Raw genomic sequence first — 22,749 nt, 5'->3', positions numbered from 1 at the left:
CCCCTCTCCTCGCAGGCCGGGGGCGGCGCGGGAGGGGGCTTCCCGCCGGAATCCCCGCGCGGAGGCGGCCGGCCGGCCAAGGTCACGGGGCCCAGCGCGGAGGTCCGGCCGGCCCAGCTCCTGCCCGGGCGCCCCGCGCGTCCCGGCCGTGGGCACCGCCACCCGCCAGGCTCGGCCGCACGGGGAGCCCTCCGCAGGCCGCCGGGCCCACGAGGGTCGCGCCGCCGAAGCGCCTCGGGCACCGCGGTGCAGCCGGCGGCCCGCCCGGGAGCTTCCGGGGACCGCCGCCCCCGGGAGCCACGGGCTGGGCGAAGCGCAGGCCCCCGGCCTGGCCTCGGCCTTCAGCGCCCTGGGTGTGAGCTGGCATTTACTGTAAACGCGGGGTGGAGGGAGCAGCACCCAAGGACAGGGGAAAGGAGCGTTTTCCGTGTTCCCTTCTGGACCGGCTTTAAATGAGGGTCGTAATCGGCTTTTATTGCCAGTTGGCCAAACACCAGCAGCAACGTGTACAGGGTCATCTTGGGCATCTGGCTTCTCAGTGACCTGAAAAAAAAAAAAAAACAATGGCCCCACAGTATAAAAACTACACTGCGAATTTCAAATAAAGGTTCCCAAAACATAACGTGCCAACTCCATAATTGTCACTTGTGGCTTGAATAACATTTCATTAGATTTGAAAACTTTTGGTAAATGAGACATTGCTTGGTACGAATTTCCTAATGCCCTGATTCTCAGGAAGCCATACAAAGTAAATGAGTTCCCTGACACCAAATAAAACTTCAAGTGAAAACTTTTCTAAACTCAAATTCTTGAAGAGTATGTAGACGCTGGGAAACGTTTTACCATGCTTGCCACAGAAGGGAAGGAGCTTGCCAGAATCAGGCCCGAGGATCAGAAGTCCTTACGCAGCCCCAGTGTGAGAGGACACCCAGCTCTCTTCACAGGCGTGCTCAGTAAGCCTTGGTGGGGTTTCTTAGTACAAATGCTGTCCCCGGACAAAGGGATGTGCTGCATTTCCATCAGCGCTGCGCTGGCTAAAGGTGGGTGAAAGCTGAAGGAGTCAGCCGCAGGTTCAGCATCTGGCTGGCAGCAGGTGTCACTGTAGACCCTGCAGGCCTCCAGACCTGCCAGGCATTCCCTGCAGTGGCACCTGCTGCCTAGGGACAACTCCCAATCTGCTCTTGTTTAATGGGCACTGAGGTAACTACTGTGTGCTGGATATGGGGCAACAACAGATCCCAAGGGAATAGCATGTCTGAGGGCCCCCAGCAGCACCCCACCATCAGGCAGACTCCTCTGCGTCTCCATGGCAGCCGTGGCCTCCTGCTCATCACAGTCCTGCTTATTCCATTCCCCAGCCTCCGTGCTTCTGTCTTGCAGGTCTTCCCAGGGGCTGTCATACAAGAGCCATCCTGGCATCTAAGAATGTCCTCCCCAGTGTCACAGTCCAGCAAGAGCCCACAGCAGCCAGTCCTGCAAGGCAAGGTTCTAGCTGGATCCCAGCCTCCTGGCTCAGCTTGAGCTCCTCTGCATAACAGCACTGATGACAATGTTGGGTGGAACTGTGTGGAACTGCCAATACCCAGCTGTCCAGAAAGGGCACTATGTATGACAGCCTAATTGTGCCTGTGTCTTAGGACTAGGAGACCATGTCCTTCCCCTGCCCGTGAGGGCAAGAGGGAAAAGTCTCACTCTGGCCAGTGTTGAGGCTGACAAGTCTGGAAAATACGGACTCGTGACTCTCACCTTCACCTTGGGCTGCTAGTTGCACATCAGTACTTACTTGCCTCCGGGGGAGATGGGAAGGGCCCTCTCAGTCTCGGGGCCTCACCTCCTGTGGGCTCCCTCTCTCACCCTGTCCACCCTCCTAGACTCCTGTCTCCATCTCCCTCCCTTCCCCCATGTCTTGCTACTTCTGCTGGACTTTGGACCAATTGTCAATCTTTCTGTTCTGCCCAGTTTCTTCCAGTGGCAGTGGAGTCAATAGGGAGGTGACAAAGGGCACCTTCAACAGCCGGCCTCGGGAACAGGTCCCTCCAGGACCCTCCAACTCTTGACAGAGCCAGGTATGGGCTGATTGTGGCCCCAGAATGCATATGTTGCAGCCCTGCCCCCCACAGTGAGGGTGTTAGGGTGCCTTTGGGAGGCAGCTGGGTGTAGATGGGGGAGACCCCTACAAGAAGCACAGGCTTGCTCTCACTCTCTTCAGCAAGGACACCTGGCAAGGGCAGCCATCTGCAAGCCAGGCAGCCCTCTAGCACCCAGGTCTATGATTCCCAGCCTTCAGAACTTGAGAAGCGTTGGGGGGCTAGGGCTGGGGCTCAGCGGTAGTGCACTTGCCTGGCATGTGTGACGCATAAATAAAATAAAGGTCCATCAACAACCAAAAAGAAAAAATAATTTTTTAAAAAATATGCATTGATTCTTCAGACCATGCTGCTGAGCGCCCAGGGAGACCAGGGAAAGCAGCATGGCTCCTTCACAGCTGCCACCTAAGGACTCCTCACACCTTTCTCCGCTCCCCTTGCTGCGTTTCCAATCCCAGAAGCAGGGTGCCTTACTGGAGAGGGGAGGGAGGGTGGTGGGATCCCATCCAGTCCCACCCGCAGCTCTCATGGTGCCTGACAGGAAGTAGCAGCTCAGAGGACTCTGACTCTTCCTGCCTCCCCCCTCACAGGGGCCAACTCCACCTGGAGTCAAAGTACATGAGATTTACACCTGCGGGCTTACAGAGGAAACAGCAGGACCGTCCCTCAGCCACAGATAGGGGGAGGGCAGGGGCCTGGTAAGGGTTGCTTGAGGGCTGTGCCCGTTGGTCCCACCTTCCAAGCCCCAGATTAACTTGGGGCTTCAGGAGAGATCTGAACTTACTGTGCTTACGGAGAGCATTTCAACCCACCTGCCACTGGGAGGGCGGGCGTTGACTCCTGCCTGGACGCCTACAGGGTACCTGGTGGCAAGTACCCAAGAGGCAACCGCTAGAGCTCGCAGAGCAGGGTTGGCCACTCAAGAGCCAGTATGGGGTCCCATGAGGGCCTCCTGGGGGACAAAGGGACTGGGAGAGAGGCTGAAGGGTGTGTCCCCGGTATCTAGGCTGAGGCACAGCACCATGTGGAAGTAGATAAATCTGTTGGACTTAAGAGAGAGGGACCCAGTAGGGACCTCAGAGGAGATCACAAAATGTCACCCCCTCCCAGCCTGTCCAGGGATGGCTGCTCTACAATGTCTTCTACTCCCGGAGAGCACAAACCCAGAAGCCAGTGAGAACCGTCCCACCTCGGCACAGTGGCCACGCCTGTAACGCCAGAGGCTAAGGCAGGAGAATCGCAAGTTCAAAGCCAGCCTCAGCACTTTAGTGAGGTGAAGAGACCACTGTTACACTAAGCAATGTGGCAAGACCCTCCCTGTCTCAATTTTATTTTTTAAGGGATAGGGTGTGGCACCCCTGGATTCAATTCCCTACGAAGAAAAAGAAAAAAAAAATGACTGCCCCACCACACCACCTTGCCCCTTCATTTCTGCAGCACAGGAGTTACGTGTGAGTCAGGAGACGTTTTCAATGAGTTCTGGCCATCACTGTCCTGTCTAGGAACCCAACAGGTGCTCTTTGTGCCCCAAATAGCATTGTTCATGGCTTTTTTTAAAAATTTTTTTAGTTGTAGATGGACACAATACCTTTATTTTTTTAATGTGGTGCTCAGAATCTAACCCAATGCTAGGCAAGCGCTCTGCCACTGAGCCACAACCCCAGCAGCCCCACCCCGGATTTTATATATATATATATCGTATCCTCAATTAAGGTTTTTTAAAATGTAAAGACCACTGCAGAAAAATGGCCTGTAGGGACATTCCAAGCATTCCAGCCACCTGCCTTGTCCTGCCGTGGGCAGGAAAGGGGAAGTGGGTGGTCCTGGATGGAAATCACAGCCAATGAGAAGGTCACACCCAGCCCGTAGCTTGGTACTTTCTGTTTAATCTGGATTTTAACCAGTCCCCTGAACACTCTTCCATACCTAGCTAGCAGGGATCTTGACCTGGGGTCCAGGTCACCCCAGGCCAGCACCTTTAGTGGGAAACTTGCTATCAGTTCCCCCTCGCCCTGCAGGAGCGCTGCCTCTTCCCACGTGAATAAATCCTGCTGGGTTCACTCTTGCCTTCTGTCATTGTCCCTGGATTTTATTCTTCAAATCTGGGAGACAAGAACCCAGAAAGAAAGTAGAGGAGCAGATAATCTGGTTTCACCGCACACCCTGGTTTCAGTACTACAATCTCATTTTCTGTGGCTACTGTAACAAATTATCACAGCTTTATGATTTAAGAACACACAGTTATCATCTCCCACTTCTGGAGGTCAGAGGTCCAACAAGGCCTCCAAGGCCAAACTGAGGTGCAGCAGGGCCTCCAGGGAGGAGCTGCCCCTGTCTGTTACCAGCTCCTTCCCAGCTGTCCTCCTCAGCTCACTCCCGCCTCCCCCAGCTCAGAGCCTGCCTCTGGGCCCTCCACCTCTCCCTTCCTCCCTCTGAGCACTTGCAGCTCCCCTGGGCCATCTTAAGTCCAGCTGATCAGCAACCCCAGTTCCATTGGTGACCTCAAGTCCCCTTTGCCATTTGGTGTGGCGGTGTCCCAGGTTAAATGGATTCCGATTAGGGACCACTGGGGACTCTCGTGCTGTCCACCACCCATCCTTAAGACGTAACGGAGTCCTTCCTCCTTCTTGCTCCAGCCTTCTCAGGCTCTTTGATTGTTTGATGCTGAGCACTGAATCCAGGGGTGCTTAACCACTGAACCACATCTCCAGCACACACACACCCCCTCCTTTTATTTGAGACAGGGTCTCTCTAAGTTGTTTGGAGCCTCATTAAGTTGCTGAGGCTGGCCTTGAACTTGTAACCCTCCTGCCTCAGCCTCCCGAATCACTGGCATTACGGGTGTGACCACCACACCCAGCTCACAGGCTCCTGTTTTAAAAGCCTTGGACTCCAGCTGCTCCCAGGACTCTGTAACAGAACTTGGCACTTAATAGAACTATTCTTAAGATAAGAGGTAAAATCTTATTCCAATTCAGTGCGCTTAGTCAGTGAACTCAGGATGCCTTTCATAGACCAGAGGAAGCTCATTTTAGGAGGGGATCGGGGAGGCCAAAGGAGAGGGAGTGGATGGCTATGCTGTCAACAGGTGTTGGTTTCCACGCTCCTCTGGACTGGAGGTTGCCGAGACACCCCCAGCCTCAGTGGTTCACTTTCCTTTCTGGAAGCAGCTCTCCAGGCAGGGCCCTAAAGATGAGGTTGTTGACACAACCCACCACCCTGCACACTCCTTCCAGAGGGGCCTGGGCTCTTCTCCCTGCCATCAACTGCCTGACGCTATCTACCCACAAGGGTGCCTCAAGGTCAAGGGCTTAAGGACTACAGCCACTGCAAGCCAGCATTTCAGATGATGGTTGGAGCAGAGAGGCGGCCGGGTGCAGAGTCAGCCTCGCCTGCTCTGTGGCCTGGGAAGCCGACACCCTCCCCGTGTGAATCATATCCCGGACTGTAGGAGGAGTGGAAGCTCCTTTCCTCTGTTAGGCCTGAGTTCCCAGTTCTGTCTGCTGCCTGGCCTCCTCACCCTGTGCCTGTGAGCTCCCAGCCCTACCAGGCACAGAACCAAGGTGCTCCCAGACTTCCATTTCCCAGAGTTTGATCCTGGCGCCCTTCAAAGCAGACCCAGCGCTGGCCCATCTGATGATGGTCTATTTACACACTCTGGTGGAGTCAGCCCTGCCCACCGGTCGCAGTGACTCTAGAAATGTATTTTCTTTTTCAGGGGCGAGGTATCGGGGATGGAACTCAGGGGCACTCAACCACTGAGCCACACCCCAGCCCTATTTTGTATTTTACTTAGAGACAGGGACTCACTGAGTTGCTTAGCGCCTTACTGTTGCTGAGGCTGGCTTTGAACTCGGGATCCTCCTGCCTCAGCCTCCTGAGCCGCGGGGGTTACAGGCATGCGCCACCGCACCCAGCCTGGAACTGTATTTTCTGCTGAAGACCACGTCCCTGGTCACATCAGTGCCCTCCTCCAAGCACAGCTGCACCAAACGGCACCATGCCAGCTCCATTCTGGCGCAGAGACTTCGAGTGGGCGGAGCAGAGCACACCAGATGGACAGGCCAGAGAACGGGAACAGGAAGAGATGTGTCCCTGGCACAGCGCTGCTCCAGGTAAAAAAGAAAGGATTGGAAGAATACAGTTTGCTGGGGGTCAGAAACGCAGAGCAGACCCACAGAACAGTTGCCATCAAAGAATCTAAGGGTTGAGGGAATGTAGAGGGGGTGAGGCAAAGCTCTCTAACCCAGGACAGAGAAGCATTAAGCATGGAAGAAAAGACAGATAAATTGGACTTCATTAAAATGAACTGTGTTCCTCAAAAGAGACAGCATTGGAGGTACAAGAGAGAGGGCCTGGGAGAAGATGCGCACGACCCGTGGTCAGAAAGGACTCTGTCCAGAGCACTGAAAACCCCTAGTGGATAAGAAGCAGGAGCCCCTAGGAGTGGTGACTCCACCCTGCGCCAGCCTGCCGCAGTGGAGTGCACAGAGCTTTTTTGTGGCCAGATGCCAGAGGCCAAACCAGGGAGAGCACTCCCCAGCGACACTAGGTAGCCAGGAGGTGACTTTGCTCAGCAGCACCTGAGTTGCCGCAGTACTGACCATGCACTTGGTTGTGGGATGTCCTACATTAGCCGGGGGCGGTTGTACCAGGTCTGGCTAGAGTTTCCGGTGCCCAGGCTGCTGTATTCACCCAGTTTTAACATGTTGAGCTGGGACAGGTACTCAGGCTTTTTTTTTTTTAAACGAAAACCAGTTTCTTTGCCCAAAGCTGATCAGTTCCAAGAGATCATTAATTCCCAGGAAGTGTTCTTGTAGGTATAAAAAAAATGAATTGGTCCCTCTTAGAATATCGTATTTAAGTCTAAAACTTAGGTCTGCTCAACTGACCAAAATTTTATTTGCTTGTCTCTAGTAATAAACAAAGAAAAAAAGAAATAATTAAAAAGCTACTGCATTCACATTCACCGAGTACCTAACCCTAGGAAAGGTGGTAGCGGTGCATCAGGGGAGTGCAAATTAAAACCAGCACAGTGATAGCACCACATCCACCACAGCGGCTAACACTGACAACTCCAATATTGAAAAAGAGGTGTAGCACCATCGATTCACACCCCCACTTTGGAAAACGGGTTAAACTCATCCTGCCCTGAGCCCAGCCCTAGCGGCCAGAGAAATGAGGACCCAAAAAAACAAGAGAAGCAACAGGCGCTGTGTGCACAATGTCACTCACCACGGTGAGGTGGGGACCCCACTGTGCCACACCCACACAGCAGTAAAGGGGGGAGAACGCTGTGCGCCCAATCACAGAGAGACCCACAGGCGCCCGGAGAAGAAGCTGCCCAGAAGAGCAGCCGGCTTACTCACACCAAGTTCAAGATCAGGCAAAATCAACTTCTGGGTGAGAGCTCAGAACAGAGGTTGCTTCTGTGTGGCAGGGGTGGGGTTGAGTGGGACCTGACAGGGACAAGCCACAGGAGGGCCTCCAGGTGGTCCCCGTCTTGACCTGAGCCATCGACAGGTGTGGAGGTGCCACCCAGCTGCGTGTCTAAGGCTGGTTTGGTTGACCAACAGCACAGCGAGGGAGGGCCGTGACAGATGTTGGCTCAGCAAGGACCCTAATGAACCCTCTCTGTCTCAGGAGCTGAGGTGCCCTCACATGAGAAGGTAGCCCAGGGCTACAGGGGCAAATGGCCCATGACTCACCTGGGAAGCCAATGAGAATTTGAAAGTTGACAGCTTATCCTGGGAGATAAGAAAAAGATTTATTCGTTAGTTTACTCAACCAGAACAAGAGCCCACCGTTTATTAGGCAGTGAAACACACAGGGTGGGGGTGTGGGTGTGGGTGTGTGTGCGTGGACACTTGCACAGGTGTGAAGGTTTTCATGTAAGAGGCTGTCTTCCAGTGGAAGTGGGATTCATTCAAGGAGCTGACTTCAAGGGCTTTGGGAAACCCAGCTAAACTCATCTGCCCTGCAGACATGAACTTCGCCCCCTTGCTTAGGCAGTGGGCTCTCTAAGGCTGAATCCGTTTGCTCTATTTGTTCAAGGTGGATTTAGATGATAATTTACTCATTGCTAATATTGCCCCAATCTATTTCTTTACTCTAGGATAGCAAATAAAAATCCAAGAGATGTCCATGTTTGCTCATATCCTAAAATGCATTCTGTTCAAATGCACTGTTCATCGGTTTACTGGAAGTTTATGGAAAGCCTTGGACATGCTAAGTGTGTCACTCAGAACTCCCTCCAAGGAGTGTCGAGCACATGAAGAATCACTGTGAAGGGGAGAAATACTTGAAGCATTCAAAAATTGTCACCTATCAAATACAAACTTGATTCATATTTTATAACTAATGGAAATGCCTGAAACAGCCCTGAAAAAGAACTCCTCAGAGTGAAAGGGCCTCAGCAAGACTAGAGATCCCTACAGCACCTGGGGCCGCTGCCAGGAGATGCTCCTTTACATAAATGTGAATTCTGACATGTCGCGTTGATGAGGAATTTTAAATTTTAATGTGTAGAAGTGGCACTGGGACGCCTGTGACAGTCAGACCCCAGGAGGGACCTCAGGGATTCTGACTCAGGGCATCTGGGGTCCGGGTATCCACACACTAAGCAAGCAACTTTAATTAATTCACATAATTTATTCATACCTATGACCAAGTTACCTTTGTAGACATGTAACAAATATATCTCTTTTTTTTGGTGGGGGGTAGATATCAGGGATAGAACTCCAGGGCATTCAACCATTAGCCACACCCCAGCCCTATTTTGTATTCTATTTAGAGACAGGGTCTCACTGAGTTGCTTAGTGCCTCACTTTTGCTGAGGCTGGCTTTGAACTCAGGATCCTCCTGCCTCAGCCTCCCGAGCTGCTGGGATTACAGGCGGGGGCCACCACGCCTGGCTTCTGTATCACTAATAAATGGATGAACAGGTGGAAAACAACTAGTGCCACAACAATGATTTACCTCTAGAGAGAATCACAAATTCTGAGCGTGGTACGAGACTTTCCAAATGGTCTCCCAGCGCTCCATCTTCACCCTGGTCCTTAGAGACCAGGTCAACGGCACTGCCGCTGTCTACATTTGTGGCATCTGCATTCTGGGCTTTCATGGCATGGGGCACGGCTTGCCCCACATTCGCTCAACCCATTAATAAAATGCTGCACTTTAACACCCTTCCTGATAACGCCAGGAAGCCAGGAGAGGTGAGGCAGGGCTGTCTCCCCGAAAGCCTGAAGGTCACCATCGACGACAGCAGTGTCCCCATGTTCTTGGAAGAGTGTGCCACTGAGCTCAGGGGGTGGAGTCCTGCCAACTTCCAGATTCTGCGCCTCAGGTCAGCCATCACCCCGGGGGCTCAGTGAAGGTCTTCCACTGGAGCTGTGAACCCCGCTGGGGCGTGACTTCCTGCTCCCTTTGGCGCTCCTTCCTGGGATGGCGAGGTTGGCTGTGGGGCTCAAGTACTTGCCTACAGGGGGAGGATGGCAGGAAGGGCTGGAGGCAGAGCAGGCTCCGGGGCACAGGGACACAGGAAGCCTTTGACCCCTGTCCCCGAGCCAAGGCTGTCCCCCCGCCTCACCTGGAGAGGCTGGAGCTCACACTCGGTCTCTTTTAGGAAAGGGAAGGGTTGAGCCAGACAGGTGCCGAGTTTGTACAGAACCTGCTCCTGAGCCAGCTGGGGACTGGGTGGGGAGGGGACCCACGTGGCTGCAGATTCTTGGCAAGTCAGTCATTTCCTTCCTAACACCTTCTCCTTCTTCCAGGCACTAGTTTCACCCCATCACCCAGCCATGCAAATCCCCGTGTCAGCGTCACTGGGGGTTGAGCTGGACCCGCTCTGCTCAGGCACATGTGGCGGCCAGGAGGGGCAGGTTGGGTGGGCACACGAAGCCGGAGGCGCCCAAGTCCTCCTTCCTCTTGCAGTACTGGTTCTTGGGTTTCTAAGTCCCCCAAGGACTTAGAACTGTCCCTTTGTAAAATGGTTTTAGAGACTCGTTTTCAGGTTTAAGCAGCTGGAACCCCTTTTGTTTCTCCTCAAGTGTGGTGATCCTGGAGAGATGGCGCACGCTACTTCCTGCCAGCAAGCCTCTGCGCTGGCCACCACAGGCAGGGCCACCCTCCCGGGCCACAGCTCTCACACTTCTTCTTCCCAAAACCTACTCTTCTGCTCCTCTGTTCTCCTTTAGTGCTTGGACTAGGTGGTTTACTGTGTCAAGGCACAACTCTCCTCTATTGTCTAGCACTCTATATCCACGTGTCCCTGAGTACTTCGCAAGCAAGACCCTGCACTCTCCTGCAGGGCGCATCGGCAAGTTCAAGTTCAAGTATTCTGAGTCTGTACTACAGAAAGAAGAGTGCACCTCTCATTCACTTTATGGGGCTTTTAGAAACTGACACCATACCTGAATGAGTGCAGGAAGAAGAAGAAGAAGAAAAGAAGAAGAAGAAGAGGAGGAGGAGGAGGAGGAGGAGGAAGGAGAAATAAAGAAGACAGAGAGAAAGAAAGAAGGAAAATCACGTACCGATGTCCCTCAGAAATAACAGTTTCCAAGATCTGTAATATAATATTAAGAAATCAAGTGTGACATGCTAGCTTTTAGATCATGACCAAGTTAGGTTTCCCCTAAGAACACAGATTCTATCCTTAGAATAAACGTAAACACCATGTGAGCAGGTTAAAGGAGAAAAGCTGTATGATCATCACAAGTCCTTAACATGACCAAAGGCATGGAATAAAACCTATGGCCACAAGCTCTTGTGACGGACGTGGCAGTCCATCTCCTAAAATACACACATGCTCATAGGGAAAAGTGCAGAATGTATCGCAATTCACAAAAGAAAATCTGACTCAACAGAGTCTATCCCATGTTCATGGAAGGAGAAATGCACCATCGTGGAGGAGAGGCCGGACGAACCCCAAGGGTGGTGTGGAGGACTGTCCTGCCAGGAGTCCAGTCCTGTTATAACCTATTATAACTCAGAGTGTGACAGTGACACAGAGGCTCAGAATGAAGGAAAAGCAGGATCGCCCAGAAGCTGCCCCTGTGTATGTGTGTGTATGACTCCGTGGTGACAGAGGAAGTGCTAGGAGTCGATGCAGAGGAGGCGAACTGGGTGACAAATCATGGACTATTCACATGGAAAAATTTTAGAATTAATTCCAAATACAAAGTTTGAATATGATTAAAGGCTTATTATGAAAGGCAATATGTTTAAATCCTTAGGAGAAAATATAGGAAAACAGCTTTGGAACTTCAGAGTAGGAAATGATTTCTTAGACAAGACACACACAAAAATATATCATAAACCACAAAGGAAATAGCATATATTTAAAGTTAAACACATATTTAAAGTTCATATATTTAAAAAAAAGCAAAAGTGAGCAAGACAACAGCCTAGAAGCTATTTGCAGGTAGATAGTTATCCAGAAAGTATAAAGGATTCCTACAAAACATCAAAAAACCAAACAACTAAATACAAAAACATACAGAACATACAAATAAAAACCAAGTTAGCAGATGACCTAGCAAACTGACATCCATGCTGGGTGTGTACTCGAGAGAAACAAAAATAAACATCCAAAGAATAAATGGCCAATGTCCACATCAACTTTACTCATGGTCACCAAAAAGGAGAAGGAACCCAAACTTCCACCCATTGATGAGTGGGTGACCATAATGTGGTAGCCCCACCACGGAGGCTGTTCTGCCATAAAGAGAATTAAATACTGAAACAGGCCACGGTGTTCACAGTTCAGGGGGTCAAACTCCCAGTACCAAAAATAAAAAATAAAAATAAAAGGAAGAAAGAAGAAAAGAACATTTTATTTAACTGGTTAATTCAGAGGAGAAAAAAATGGAAAAGCCAATCAGCACACAGAGGCTCAGCCACCACAGTCACCAGGAATAGGCAAGTCAGCACAGTGGGCACAGGAACACTGAAAACAGTGTGAGAACGGCAGGGGCAAGTCTCCAAGGACCATTCAGTGCCGACCCCACTTATATGAAAATCCCAAACTGGCAACTTTAGACAGGCAGAAAGCAGGTCATGGTGAACCAGGGCCGGGGTTGGTGGAAAAGAGAGTCCTGCGGACGCGTGTGGAGTTTCTAATGGAGATGAGGAGGTATCATGAACTCGGTTGTGCTGCTGTGACAGCATTTGAGGACAGACTGACAGCCATTGACTTGCACATTTTAGGGCGGGGGGTGGGGTACTGGGGATTGAACACAGGCACTTGGGCTTTTGCTGAGGCTGGCTTTGAACTCACGATCCTCCTGCCTCAGCCTCCCAAGCTGCTGAGATTACAGGTGTGCAGCACCAGGCATGGCCTGACTTGTATATTTTTTTTAATATTTATTTTTTAGTTTTAGTTGGATGCCATGCCTTTATTTTATTTATTTATATGTGGTGCTGAGGATTGAACCCAGGGCCTTGCACATGCTAGGTGAATGCTCTACCTCTGAGCCACAACCCCAGTCCCCTGACTGGTACATTTTTAAAGGGTGAATTGTACGGTGTGTGAAGTGTGTGAATTATATCTCAATGAAGCTGTTTTTAAGTATCTGTATTTAGTTGGGCACAGTGACACACATCTATAGTCCCAGTGATTTGGGAGGCTGACGCAGGAAGATTGCAAGTTTGAGACCACCCTCAGCAACTTAGTGAGGCCCTAAGCAACTCAGCGAGACTCTGTCTCAAAATTAAAATAGAAAATGAACCGGGGATATAGTTCAGGGGTAAATCACCCCTGGGTTCAATCCCAGTACCAAAAATAAAAAATAAAAGGAAGAAGGAAGAGAAGAACATTTCATTTAAGTGGCTAATTCAGAGAGGAGAAAAAATGGAAAAGCCAATCAGCACACAGAGGCTCAGCCACAGTGACAAGGGAAACGCAACTCAGGACAGTGGGTAGCGTTCCAGAGTCATCATGTGGGCAAGCCTCTCAGACTCTGGCCATGGCCGGCATGGTCGAGCAGAGGGAAGTAGGCACCCCACCTCGTGGGGCAGCGGAGCCAAGACAGATGCATGAGCACTCCAGCAATGTCTCCAAGGGTGGAGAGGAGTCCAGGGCCCGCTCAAGGCCAAGACCGTGGAGAAACTGGGGTATGTGCAAGATGTCAGGAAAGCACGGGCCCCAAAGCATCTGTGTCGGTGAAGACCGTGAGCAGGTAGGAAGAGCTGCACACCACCAGGACCAGCTAGTCCACAGCCCTGCCAGGCCCGTGGGCAGCCCCCTGTCTCAGCTTAGGAAGCACACACACGCAGAGGGCGCACAGAGCCACTGGCCTGGGGGTGGGGTTCTGACAGGTGATGACTTACTGTAACTTAAAGCCAAACATCTGTGTGGTTGGGAGAACCTGACCAGGCCCCGTGGGGAACCCAGCGGAAAGACAGGCCTCTGGGCAGCGCAGGTGTTGAGGTTCATGAAACTTTCCCTAAGCGGCCACTTGCTGGCCAGCAGGTGGGACCCAGCACCCCTGCATGCAGGCTGAAACCGAGAGGCTGCGGGGCAGCCACAGCCTGGAATCAGGCTGACCTTAGCTTTCTGAGTCGAGTGACTTACATGGGGCTCACCCACGGCACCGCCCTCGCCCTGTGGGCCCTGTCAGGAGGCTGTGCATGGAACTGCCCAGGGCTCGAGAGGGCCACCTTTCATAGGCAGAGGAAGGGAAGACCCCAGCCATGGAAAATCAGCACCAGGGACACCCAGAGGCACAAGGCCTGGCCCTGGTCCTCCTCACGCAGGGCCTCGTGCACAAAAGGGGCGGCGTGCCCTCGGACACCTGGGGCAGACCCAGTCGGCTAGCGTCTGAGCGATGTGCAGACGGCCAGGAGCTCTCCATGATGGAGCTGAAACCCCATACTGGCTCCTTGTAGGGCTGGACACACAAGGAGTGGTCCTTCAGGAGCATCAAGAAGGGACACCAGGCAGGTATCCTTCAGGAGAATCACAGGTGACAGAGGCCAGGGCATCCCTCAGGGACACCAGGGGCGGGGATGCTCTTTGCCCTCACCTAGGGCTGTGGATGGGACAACAGGACACATCACATCATGCACAAGTTCCCCTGGACGGCCGCTCTCCCTGACCCAGAACCCGGGGGGTTTCCAAAGCAGCCTTCTTTGTCCCTGGCTCCAGGCTGCCTGGCTGCTGTGGGCAGAGCCTCAGTCGCCACCTCTCCCTCACCTGCATCTCTCCAAAATACGACGGACATTCCTTCTTCCTGCCCTGGTTCTATGCGGTTTCGGTGCCATGTGCCTTGGTGAATGGCACAAGTTCCACTCGGGAGCAAGAGAACCCCCGGCCTGTATAACAGTGTCAACGACCAATGTGCTGAGGGCCGTGGAAGTGCCCCCTGAGGGCTGCCTTTCATGGTATGTGAGTCTCAAGCAAAAAAAAAATGCAGAGAAGGAATCCCCAGATAGCGGCAGGGGCTCCGGATGGGGACCCAGCGCCACAGGCGACTTTTAACAATTATGCTAGTTCAGAGAAATTGTAATTGAATGTCAAACTGAAATCACCCAAATTTTACTCTCCATGGATCCTAAGCTACTGAACGACACGGTTTTCACCCAGCATTTCCCACTTCTCCATTCTGGTTTTTACTTGAGGAAATTTAAGAATTATGTCATCCAATGACATTGAGGTTGTGTGTCCCCTCTGTGAAGACGCCACCCGCAAGAGACCAAGAGCGGAAAAACAGAATGTGTGAGGCCTCTCTGGGAAAAACAGGCGGCCAGGCAGGTTGAGGAGGTGACCCTGAGGTGGAGACCTGAAGGACAAGGGTTGGCCGGGGCTGGGGCACGGCTCCAGCTGCGTGAGTCATGTGGGTGAAAGTGGTCAGAGACTGCAGGTCCCATGGGCTCTGACCCAGCTGTGGCTTCCAGTGTCTCAGGAGAAGTGGCGAGGGCCGGGCGGGGGTGTCGGACTGGGATTAACCACAGAGCACGGAGGAGGCAGCAGGGGAGCCCGGTCCCACGCGCTGCGGGGCTTTCCTCCTGCCCAGAAGGCATGATGTAAGGGTCAGACAGCGGAGGCACCTGGAAGGGACACAGTCATCCCGCTGGGTGGTTTGCCGGCTGAGAGTCAAACATGCACTGTGGTCTTCATCCTAACTCAGTCCTGTTGCCGAGCTCTTTAGGGGTCAAATGCGTCCTAGTTTTCAGCTTGTGAAGCGTGCACTTCACCAGTCAGGAATGTCAGCGAGTCACAGCAGCAAGAATCGCAAAAAAAAAAAAAATGTCACTGGTGAGGTCCACGTCCTAACTCTCTAGTCCTCCCAGTGACCCTGCTGTGCTGAAGAGGAGACAGGTCACCAGTGAGAGTGGCCCCCACTGGGTCACCAGGGCGAGAGCAGTGTTTGTGGAAAGGAGGGCTGACTGTCACACTGCTTCACACTGGTGACCAGCATGGGACCTGCCTGGGGTGAGGATGCACTGGCCTGTGGCCAGCTAAGTGATGACCACCTCAAGACCAGGGGGCGCAGAGGGACACTCACACCTGCCCAGGGAGTGGCCAGGGAAGACGGAGGAGCAGGCCCTTGTGGTGTCCACCCATCCCAAAATGCTTCCTCTCAGGAAAGAGCTCCTCCATTCAACGGTCGGGTGCCTGCTGGGTCCTGGATGCCGGGTTCCAGATCCCCCTGGAACAGAAGCTGGTCTTACCTGCCACACTGATCCTTAAGGCCGTGAGGGTCTGCAAGGACACTGCCCCCCAAGGACCCCCGGGGCCGTTCTCCGGGGGAGGTCAGGAGGCAGAGCCCTGTCGGTGGGGGCCTCTGGGCCTGTGTTTTGAAATCTACTCTGTTTGTTTTTAGTAATAACATGTGACACTCTTCCTTACTTCTCAAAACTCTGGCTCCAAAGATGCTGATCTTGCAGACAGGGACCGCCGCTCCAGCAGGGAACTAGGCTCCTTCTGCTCATCCCAGGTTCAGCTGAGCATGACCCAGGAGAGTGCTCTTCCTGTGAGTCACAGGACCAGGGGTGACTGCGGGTTGGGAAAGGACAAAACGCCCGCTCGGGTTCCCAGCTCTTGTCAGGCGGGTCGTGTTCCCTACATCGGAGCTGAACATGATTCTTGGCTTTTCGTTGATCTCTGTCATGGAGCCTGTGGACACTTTGCTTTTCATTAGTTATCTTCCCCTTCCAGTGCTTCCAGCGGTCAGCCTTAGGTGGAGAGTCCATCCTCTGCTTAAGAAGGAAGTGGGCAGCTTCATCCCTGGACTGCCCTTCCCTGCTCCACCCCCACCACCTCCTCGCCCAGACCATGGATCCGCACGGGCATCTTCACCGCGCAGGATTCCCCGAGCACCCACAGGTGGGAGGGCTGATACACTAAGGGGGCCTGTCCACACCAAGGGGTGCGACTCAGCCTCCGGAAGGCTACCACGAGGACTCGCTGGGAGAACATGCGTGAAACTCGCCAGACGCCCGGGCAGGCCCTGCTGACCTCACTGGCAGGAGGCACCCACGGTAGGCACATTCAGAGAGGAGAACGAGGTGACCCAGACCGCGGGGAGGGGGGTTTCCACTGGAAGACTAAGCGCCCTGGAGGTGTGCGAGGGGAGGGTCACACAGTGACGATGTGCTTGATGCCCCAGAACTGGCCTGCGAGAAGCGGTGAAGATGATGAATTTCCTGTCAGGGACGTTTTGCCACAATAAAGAATTTGAATAAAATATTTTCGGCAACAGGAAGATAAGATTGTCCGCACTCCTGACATGATAAATATCGATCTTAGGAAATGGCACTTCAATTCTGAAATGGTGAGTCACCGCTGCTCAAGGAACGCAGGACAGAAAAGTGAAACTGCTATTTCCTGGAACTGGCACGGAAGGTGTCAGTAGGTCTGCAGGGAACCCATTTCCCCTCCGTCGGGGAATGAAGGGAAAGCGGTTCTACAAGTGGCATGGACGCGGGGCCGGGGGTGGAAAGACCGACTTCCAGGCTCGGTAGACTCTGGTTTCCAGGAACTCTGGTTTTCCTGCTTCCCCGTGGACTAGGTCAGTGGAGCTCTCTGTTAAAATTGGGTTTCCCTTTTATGAAAAGATTATTTTAGGAAATGTCTGCAATTTCCTGGACCTGAGATTCAACCACGTGGTACAACCACCATCAACATTCGGTGGACCTTTTCCCAACCCCTGGCTGTTCTGAAGGAGGCAGAGAGGTGGATTAGACAGACAGTGGAGAGTGCAGACAGGCGGGGAGACCCCAGATAATAGGTCAGACAGCATGAGTTGGGCAGGTGGATAGACAGATAAAATTTACACGAATAAAATCCAAGCACATGTGCTCTGCTGGAACCCAGCAAGATGCTGTGGCGGCCATTCTGTGTCCACAGAAGCGGATACCTCTCTCCCACAGGCTGACCTACAGCCGAGCGTGAGTCAGCTCTAGTGTATTGAATGGGCTCCTCACCGTGGGCGTCGTGATTTTTCCCTACCAGGGACAGCGTTGGGTGATCTTCTTACCCACATGACTTTCACAATGGTCCAGATGCCCCCTGAGATAAATTTACAGCTCTAGGATCACGGAGTCAAAGAACATGAACTTGGGTTTCCCAGAGGTGGTGTGCTCTGATCATGTGTTGAAACCTAACCCCAAGGTAGTGAGAGGCCGGGCTTTGGGGAGGCAATTAGGTCACAAGGCTCTGCCCTACAAAGGATCCTTATAAAAGAGGCCTGGGGGAGTTTTTCTGCTCTTCACAAGAGGAAGACATAAAGAAGGAGCCCTCCTGCAGGAACCAGCCCTCACCAGACACCGACTCTGTGGCACCTTGATCTTGGACTCCAGCCTCCAGCACCGTTAGCGATATCTTCCTGCTGTTTATAAGTCATGCTGTCTACAGTGCTGTACTACAGGAGCAGAGCAGACGGAGGCACATTTTCTATTGCCTTCCAGAAGGGTGTGGACACCTTACACTCCTACCGACGGTGGATGAGAGGGCTGTTACCCTGCAGCCTCACAAACAGCCTCACAAACAGCCTCACAAACAGCCTCATCATGCTGGTTTTGGATTGCCAACCTGGTAAACCAAAGCCATCTTGCTTTTGCTTAATAGTCTTTGGCATTTTTCTGAGCGTGGTGAAGGGGAGCATTTTTTCATGCCCTCTGATTACAGACCTGTTTCTTCTCTGTATTTAAAATCCCTGCGTGTGTCCTTTGCTCACTGTGAGGCTGCGTCTCCCTTGCCAAGCTGTAGTTTTAACACACCTTTATTCTTGTCCTGAAGGCGAACACTCTCTCTGGCCTTTTGACCTTGTTAGTGGTGTTGGGTTTTGCTCACTGGACAGAACCTTGTGATGTCTTTGTGAATCGAGGCTCTCGCTTCCGTCCTCCTGGACTTCATGCTATTTTGGTGAGACTCCTGCACCCCAGGATGATAAAACATAAACCCAGACTTTCCCCCAGCAATTCTGTGGCTCTATCTTGCATAAAAACACTAGAGACCCTTCACTTCCTCCTGGGTGCAGAAGTCGGGTGCGGGTCCCACTCTCGCCCGATTGGCCAGCCTGGTCTGGCACCTCACGGTGGAAGGCTGCAGCGCCCTCCCACCCAGTGCTTCCTGCCACAGCTGTCACTGCTCATACGGGGCTGCTGCATCCTTTCTGTTTCCTTGATCTCGCCGCCAGCCCTCCTCGGGGCCAGCATGACTTGGACTGTGTGGCTCTGGACACTGTTCCTGAGACGTCTGACCTGATGAGGGGGGTGGGGCACGCTGCAGCCCCCTCTCCCCCACCAGACGCAGAGCCCTGGTCAGACACTGGAAGTGAGGGCTGAGGAAGGAGCTCAGCATCTAGGAACCTCCAGGAGAGGGGCTCCCCGGGACTCGTCCCTCCTGAACCTCTGGACAGAGCTACAGGGAGCCTGACTCTGAAGCTGAGCAGGTGTGGGCAGAACAAGCCCCAAGGAAACCCAAACCAGAGGACCAGGAGGGGGTCCCGGCCGGCAAGAGCAGGGACGCGTCTCTCTCACTCTCCTGCTCCTGCCCCAGGAAGACCCAGGTGCGCCCTGAGCCCACAGCTGCAGACGGCAGACACTGGAGCAAGCCCTTCTGTCTGAGGAGGGGGCTTTTGTGGACCAACGTCTGTGCGGGAAATCCTCATCCTTTCTTCCCTTTCTTTGTCTTTCTGCGTCAGCCCAAGGCAGACCCAGGGGCAAGAATTGTGAGACCTTGTAGGAAGGCTACACCCCACCCGTCACTCAGAACTCTCGAGAAAGGGCTCTCGGGGGAGAAGGGGGCTGGGAAAAGGGTTCCCTACAAGCATGGGTGAAATCCTGGGCTCACCCCAAGGGCACATGTGTGAAGTGCACCTAAAAGCACCCAGGAGACGAGGCCCAAAGGTGCTCAACATCACCAGCCATCTGCAAACAAATCAAACCCACCCAAAGACATCACCTCACACCTGTTAGGATGACCGTAAGGAAAGAAAAAATAATGAATATTGGTGAGGGTGTAAAGAAATTGACCCTCGTCCACCATGAGTGGGAATGTAAATTAGCCCAGAATTGTAGAAAACAAAAGGTATTTTCTCAAAAATTTAAAAATAAAACTACCATATGACTCAGCAACCCCATTTGTGGGTGTTTACCCAAAGAAGTTGAATCAAGATCCAGAACTCCAAGGTCCACTGCAGCTTCCTTCACAACAGCCAACACGTGGAAGCAAACTAAATGTCCATCAGCAGCTGAATGAAAATGACAATGTGGTGTATGCATATGACAGAATATTATTCAGCCTTAAAAAAGAAAGAAATCCCACCATTTGTGACAGTGTAGATGAATCTCAAGGATATTACACTAAGTAAAATAAGGCAGACACAGAACAACAAATTCCATATGATCTCATTTATATGATAAATCCACAATAGCCAAGTTCACAAACACAGTGGAGTGGTTGTGGCCAGGCCTGGGGGAAATGGAAGTATAACTGTCAAAGGTTGGAGATCCAGTTGTGGCATGTTCTGGGTACCTGGGGCAGCATGGTGACTAGCTAACAATGCCATACAGTGTACAAGGAATTTGCTGAGAGGGTTGATCTTCAGTGTTCCCCACACATACAATCATGTGAGGTGAAGGACGGGGTCACATGATTGTGATGACCATTGCACAATGTATACACATTTCAAAACACCGCATTGTATATCATGAGTACGCACAACTTTTGTGTAGCGAGCATAACCCAGTGGGAAATAGCATAACAGAGTGGGAAATAGAGCAACGACTTAAAATAATACAAATAAACACATAGTAAAATGCCCACAAACAAATAAACATGGAAAACTGGAAGCCATATTCAACAGAGGAAGGTGTTGAAAACAGAAAAGAAGAAACAGAGGACGAAAACAGAAAGACCGTACACTAATAAGAAGCCCCGTTGTTAATCCTATAGTGAAGTGCACTAATGAGAAGACAGAGATTTTCAGATTATATTCTTAAAATATCCAACTAGATTCTGTCTATAGGAAACACACTTCAAATGTAATAATATGAATATGAATAGGTTAAAAGTTAAAGGATGGAAAAAAACTAACCCCATCAATAAATGAACAGCTGAACAGACCCGTCACAGAAGAAATACAATCGGTCAACAAATATATGAAAAAAAAGTTTAACATCACTAGCCCTTAGAGAAATACAAATTAAAACTACACTGAGATTTCATTTCACTCCAGTCATAACGGCAGTTATTAAGAATACAAGTAACAATAAATGTTGGAGAGGATGTGGGAGAAAAGGTACATTATACATTGCTGGTGGAACTGCAAATTGGTGAACACTCTGGAAAGCACTATGGAGATTCCTCAGAAAACTTGGAATGGAACCACCATTTGGCTCAGTTACACCAACCCTCGGCATATACTCAAAGACTTTCAATCAGGATACCAGAGTGACGTGGCCACACTGTGTTTATAGCAGCTCAATTCACAATAACTAAGCTTTGGAACCAACCTAGGTGCCTTTCAAAAGATGAATGGTTTAAGAAAACATGGTACATATACATAATGGAATATTAGCCATAAAGAAGAAATGATGGGGCCTCCTTCTTCTGCCGCTCCTGGAGCTGCTTGTGTGCTCGTTCGGTGCGGACCTGGTACCTCTTTTGTGAAGCGGCAGCTGAGGAGACTCCAGCGCTCCCCATGGCCGAGGAAAAGCCCAAGGAAGGAGTCAAGACTGAGAACAACGATCATATTAGCTTGAAGGTGGCGGGGCAGGATGGTTCTGTGGTGCAGTTTAAGATTAAGAGGCAGTAAACTAATGAAAGCATATTGTGAACGACACGGTTTGTCGATGAGGCAGATCAGATTCCGATTTGACGGGCAGCCAATTAATGAAACAGACACACCTGCACAGTTGGAAATGGAGGATGAAGATACAATTGATGTGTTCCAGCAGCAGACAGGAGGTGTCTACTAAAAAGGGAACCTGCTACTTTACTCCAGAACTCTGTTCTTACAGACCAAGAATACATTCTCAATTACAAAACTGCAATTTGGTTCCACCACATCCTGATTACTACAGTATAGTTTTCTTTATTCTTTCATTTTCCCCTTCCCCATTCCTTTATTGTACATAGAGTAACTGGTGTATGTGCACAAGCATATTGCATTTTTTTTAAAACTAAATGGCCAATGATATGTTTTGATTGACATCAAATGGAGATGGGATGGGGAAAAATACTGGTTCTGTGAAAATATCCCCTTTCTCCATTAGTGGCATGCTCATTCAGCTCTTATCTTTATATTCCAGTAAGTTATTTTGCTCTCACTGTTTTAACAAAAAACAAAACAAAAAAAAAAAACAACAAAAAAACCTGAACAACATAAAAATCCTTGCATACCTTGTTTGATTGGAGAATTTTAATGTTTTTCATTTATCATTGTAAAACCAAGGACAATTTTATAACTTTTTTGTACGTAGCTGTTACATGTAGGGCAATCTGTCTTTAAGTAGGGGTAAATTACTCTTAAAAAAGATTCCTAGATAGTTTTCCCTTCAAGTCAAGCGTCTTGTTGTTTAAATAAACTTGTTTAAAATGAAAAAAAAAAAAAAGAAGAAGAAGAAATGATGGCATTTGCCAGTAAATGAATGGAACTGCAGAGCATCATACTAAGTGGAATAAGCCGATCCCCAAAAGCCAAAAGACAAATGTTCTTTCTGATATGCAGATTCTGACTCACAGAGGCAGGAGGGTGGTAGAGGTTCACCGGATTGAACACAGTGGAGTGGGGGAAAGAGAGGAAGGGTGGGAATGAAAATGGCAGTAAAATGAATTGGACATAACATTCCTATTGTTATGCTTGAATTCAGGACCCCCAAAGACCACCAGAGACCCAAGATCAATGTAAGCAGCAAAGAGGTGTTTATTGCGAGCTAGCTGGGTCCTCCGTACGCACACACAGCAACTGGTGACGCTGAGAGACCCCGAGCCCAGGGTTTGCAGCAGTTTTATACATTCTTTGGAGAGGGCAGGGACTTCACATACATCATAGCAAATCCTCACACACCGCGGGAAAATCAAATAACAACTCTAAAACATGATTAGCACATTCACTGGCAGGAACAAGTTGAGTAGTGGTGATTGGTCAGTACAAAAGGGGTATTCATTTGAACTGATTGGTTTAAGCCAAGAGGGGTGTACGTGCTGAAC

The 22,749-nt window shown here is 51.0% G+C and overlaps 1 pseudogene across 1 annotated transcript; it reads left to right on the top strand.

Annotated features, from left to right (window-relative positions):
- Positions 1-21,193: 21,193 nt before the first annotated feature.
- Positions 21,194-22,119, top strand: LOC308637828 (small ubiquitin-related modifier 2-like; annotated as a pseudogene). The gene has a single exon. The product of its transcript is annotated as a small ubiquitin-related modifier 2-like (transcript).
- Positions 22,120-22,749: the final 630 nt, after the last annotated feature.

This window comes from Spermophilus citellus (genome assembly GCF_964194105.1).
Source record: "Spermophilus citellus genome assembly, chromosome: 18".
Taxonomy (NCBI): domain Eukaryota; kingdom Metazoa; phylum Chordata; class Mammalia; order Rodentia; family Sciuridae; genus Spermophilus; species Spermophilus citellus.
Note: the sequence above shows the minus strand (reverse complement) of the source record. Positions and strands in the feature narration are given on the sequence as shown.